Source organism: Anguilla rostrata, chromosome 10, assembly GCF_018555375.3.
Source record: "Anguilla rostrata isolate EN2019 chromosome 10, ASM1855537v3, whole genome shotgun sequence".
NCBI classification, from domain to species: domain Eukaryota; kingdom Metazoa; phylum Chordata; class Actinopteri; order Anguilliformes; family Anguillidae; genus Anguilla; species Anguilla rostrata.
In genome coordinates this window covers 8,000,807-8,005,629 of record NC_057942.1, presented here as the reverse complement: position 1 = coordinate 8,005,629, position 4,823 = coordinate 8,000,807, and the positions used below count along the sequence as shown (strand labels likewise).

At 46.5% G+C, this 4,823-nt stretch overlaps 1 protein-coding gene across 1 annotated transcript in view; it reads right to left on the bottom strand.

Annotated features, from left to right (window-relative positions):
* Positions 1–653: 653 nt before the first annotated feature.
* mxd1 (MAX dimerization protein 1) overlaps positions 654–4,823 on the bottom strand; it is a 25,345-nt gene continuing 21,175 nt past the window's right edge. The window contains exon 6 of the mRNA XM_064353775.1: positions 654–4,823. This exon is cut by the window's right edge and continues 414 nt beyond it. The gene's annotated coding sequence lies outside the window, so the exon portion shown is untranslated.

Genomic DNA, 4,823 nt, shown 5'->3' with positions numbered 1-4,823 from the left:
TCTCGGCAGGTGAACACGTACAGATGAGAGCTTGCATACAGTATGGTAGAGAGCCCTATAATACAGAGGCTATTGTGTCCATATGAAATACAGCAAACAGGCCCTGCTACATGCCACACAAAGAGTGCATGTGAGAGTGTGTGTGTGTTTGTGAGTGGGGGGGGGTTAGGCTTTTGCAGGCAGACAGAATAAGTCCACCCTCCTGTCCGCTTATCACCCTATGACTGTCCCCAGCATTCAGATACATCTAAGTGAGTGAAACACTACCCCTGAACCCACCTCCCCCCACCTCCCCCCCTCGCCCCCCCCAGGCCTGCCTGCCACAGGCTCCACCCTTCATCCAGTGCTGGAACCATGCGGACGGGTCAGCTGGTTTGTAAGATGATTTTCTTGCGTTTTGTTTAAAAAAAATTCAGTCAGAATATTTTCCAGTCCTGAGCAGCTGTTGAGCTTCTGGAAACATTTCCATGCCATCTTTTCCTCCAGACAAAAAGATTTGCTTCCATTCAACTGTTTACGGATTAAGATTTTAAAATCTTCTTCCGGTTGTCTTTCCAGCCTGGTAGAACAATGGTGAACTTTTCTGAGCTTGGTTTCAGGAAGTTCTGACAGTTAAAACGAACCATTTAAATAAAGACCCATGAAACATATGGTTAAACAACATTTTTTAAATTTAATTTCTTTATTCCATTCATGTCACTGGCAAATATAAATTACTGATCCACGTTTCACAGAATTTTTTCTGGTTTTTAATATTTAAGTCCACATCGTCCAAATTCCCCACTTCTAAAAATAAGTGCACCAAGTGTCCACCATTTTGTATGCTTTGCTTGTTTAACAGACATACAGTAAGTCTGTCCTCGCTTGTGTGGATGGGTGTGTGTGTGTGTGTGCGTGTGTTTGTGTGCGTGCGCTCGCACGTGTGTGTATATGTGTGTTTGTGTGTGTGTATGACAGGGATGTTCCTGAGACACGGCTACAATGAGAGAAGGAATGACTGTTGCAATGTATATAGCTATGTTTATATTGTATAGATATATATTATATATGAATATAATATATACTGTTGTGGTTATCATACATTTGTCTGTTTTAAGGCTTTAGCCACTTTGTATATACAGAAAAAAAATTATACATACAAACGTACGTACATAAACAAACAAAACAAAAATGGATGACTCCCAGGTGTTACCTGGTGTAATGGACTGCATTACAGGTAAATGTGCAACTCTGGTTTTTAAAACCGCAGTCTCGATCTTAAATTATCCACACCTGCCGCTTACCAGCAGGTGCTGAAGCACCAAGGTCTGTACAAAGTGTTGCTTGAAAAGGGCGAGAGAGGGGATGGAGAGAGGGGGCGGGGCCTACCTGGCCCTCTGCACCATTTCCTCCCTGCCAGTGCTGGGACAGACCAAGTTCACACAAAGTGGAGGGGGGGGGAGGAGTGGAAGACACCAACAGTAAACAAAGAGAGGGGGGAACTGGGTGCTAATGCTCGATACATGACGTCTTGGAAAGTGGACTATTTTTTTTCCCCTTTTTCGTTTTTTTTTTTTTTTTTCACCTTTTTACTCGTAACAAATAAAAACAAGACAAAAGCATATCTATACAAATGGCTGTTTAAACAAACTTTATCCCTAAGTCACCCAACCCAAAAGCTTTATTCTCTTTCTGAAGACAGCGACAAGACCGACGAGACACCATCCCTGTTCCATCACACACACAGACACACACGCACACACACACACACGCACACACAAGCCCCATTCACAAGCGCAATTCGCAAGAACGCAGAGTCCCGTCCTAGCTCACCAAGGGCGTTCCTTCATCTCACCGCCCAACACTGCATTCAAGCAGCGGCACTGAGCAAACAGGCGGAATAGCTAACTGTCCTATATCCTTTCGCTATTACTGTTTTGCTTAGAGCAGGTGGCCCTTGTCATGAAAGCGGAAGTCTCCATGGCAACGTACCGCGACAGCGTGGGAGCAGCAGGTTGAGCGCGGTGGGCACCTTAGTTCCCCCTCCCACCGCAAAAAAAACGAACTCCCATGAACCTTTACATCCTCGTAGCGCAAAACTGCATCTCGTTTTCCAGACCAGAAGTTAGCCACTGAACTCCACTATTCTCTCTCTCTGGCCGAATCAACCCTTTCCTCCGCTGTACTCACTCTTGGTTGTGGAGAGCTGCGTTGGACGACGATTTTTGTCGTTACTCAGCAGTTCATTGATCAATTTAGAGCAGTTAATCACTTTAATTACTCAAATCTGAAATGGCTGCCGACTTCACGGTGAAGCAGCCGAGCCCGCGACTCTGAGAGAATGCCCGGGATTCAGTCCACGTTCATCCTTAACTCTGAGCAACAATCGAAGGCAAGAATTGTTATTTTTATTCGCAAACACAGTTTAGCCAGCTCAACAATCAGTAAAACGAACCCAGCAAACTGAGCTGGAGGAGTGTAACACCGGCATTCGCTTGTAACTAAAAGTTATGGATGAATGTCGATTGACTAGCGGCCAAAGTCGTGGTTTTGGAGACGAGAGGAGGGACAGAGGTCGTCGGCTCTAAAGATCGCCCGCTGCTTCCGCTAACTTCCGCTAACTTTCGCAGAACGACTCGGCCACTTCTGCCAGCTTCTTCTGCCCTTTTCAATTTTACTATTTTTTTTATTACCCTTTTTTCCCCGTTATTTCATCTTTTTTGTACATTTATTTGGACATTTTTGGAGTTTTTTTTTTTTTTTTGCTGGCACCAATGATGGCTTTTTCAAATAACACACACAAGAATTAACGGGTAAAAAGTTAAAATTCTCGCCATCTAAACATCACGAAAAGCCCAGTTTATGAAAATAAAAAGAAACCGCTTCAAAGCTCGAAGCTTCACTTCACCGCGCCCACAAACGACACACTCAGAACAACAGGAACGACAAAACGCAATTAAAGCAACAACTACCTTCTAAAATTAATATATTAAGTAATCTGATTTTAGGATATTAAGATTAAATATAAATACTTTGTAGATGTACATATACGTATCTGTCTGTAAACTATTTACATAAAACTGACTAATATATATTTTAAAATGATAAATACGTAAGAAAGATGGAGTTGGAGTGTACTTCATCTGTTGTGAATCGTTTCCAGGGAGAACACACACACATGCGTACGTATACACACACACGCACACACACACACACGCACACTTTCTTCACAAGTTGTTTTCAGAAAGCGAGGTGAGTCGCTGACTGGTGGAGCGTGTCGTTAGCTATTCCTAAAGCCACTCAGAGCAGGAGTGCTGGTCTAGGGTCAGGTTCCAAAGGCCTGCCCATTACGAGTTTACAGGCCACACTGATCTCAGATCAGCAGTCAAACTCACAGGCTGAGCCTTACAGCGGCTCTCTGTTGACCGTGGGGCCTGCTCCAGAGCGCCCCCTGCTGCCTCTACATGGAATGTGCTTTTTTCTCTCTCTCACTCAGTCAGTCAGTCAGTCAGTCAGTCAGTCAGTCAGTCAGTCTTCCCTTCTTATAAATCTAATGCACAGTGACCTTTCGCCTAACCCTTAAAAAAAAAAAAAAAAAACAGTAAACGATAAAAGGACAAAATTTGCCGCTGTCATCAGAGAGAGGAGGAAGCAGGACGGACTCACACCACCCCGCCCTGCCCGTGACCCCACCCAAAAACCACACCCCAACCCAACCCCAACCCAACCCCAACCCCACCCCACCCCACCCCATCACAATCTCATGCTGCACATTGCTCTTCACAACAATTTTTTTTTGTTTTCTTTTGTTTTCTTTCTTCATAGTTAAAAGTTCATGGCGGCCGGAGTGGTCTAAAGGTAAAAGGGGGGGGGGGGGGTTTAGGATATTTTATCCAAAGGACAGGTCATTTACTTCACCGTTAACAGTGACTCCCCCCCTTTTAAAGAGTCGCGGGAGGCAGGAAGGAAACCGCCGCTCTCAGGGGCGGGGACAAGCAGTGCAGTGGCTTAGGCCCCTCCCACAGGGGATGCCCCGCCCATTGCTTAGAGCCCAAATCTCCGCAGGAGAAGCCCGCTGTAGATGCAGAGATTGGGGTTGTGGGGGGGGTCGGTTTCGTTAAAAATAGTGACTGCACCTGTGAGGTTACTAACATAGCTGCGGCTCCTAGCAGGAGGAATTAAGAGAAGGATCCGGAAGATCTGTCCACTTCTCAAAGTGCAAAAGAACGTCCTCGGACAGACAGACAGACGCAGCCTCCTGCACACGACGCCTCCGTTGAGAGGGCTGGGTCTCGTCAACAGCCGGAGGCAGGGGGCGGGGCTTAGCTGGTTCGGCTGCTTGTGGTTGGACCACGGTTCTGATGGGCAGCCGGGCGTGGTCTGACAATGTTGTAGTGGCTGATGTCCGGTGCTAAACCAGCAGAAATTGGTGTGTGTGTGTGTGTGTGTGTGTGTGCGTGTATGTGTGTGTGTGTGTGTGTGTGTGTGTGTATGAGAGAGAGGTTGAATCACAGCATCCAAGTTGGACACAGTGTAGCTCAACGTGGAGGGGGCAGGGCCTGGCGAATCCATGCATCTGATTGGACTGGAGACATTTCGGCTTTGGGCTGTGTCAGTGACGATTTGGCCCCTCTGATGGACAAGCAGGGAGTGAGGTGGTTGTGATTGGGTCACTAAGACTCCTGAGTGTGTCTCAGAGTGAATGTGTGTGTGTGTGTGTGTGTGCACGTGAATGTGTGTGTGCGTGTGTGTTTTTGAGTGTGTGTTAGGAGGGGGTGTCAATGGTCAGTCTCTTGGCACCAGACTGCTTTGTGCATGCGTGCGTGTGTGTGTGCGTGCGTGTG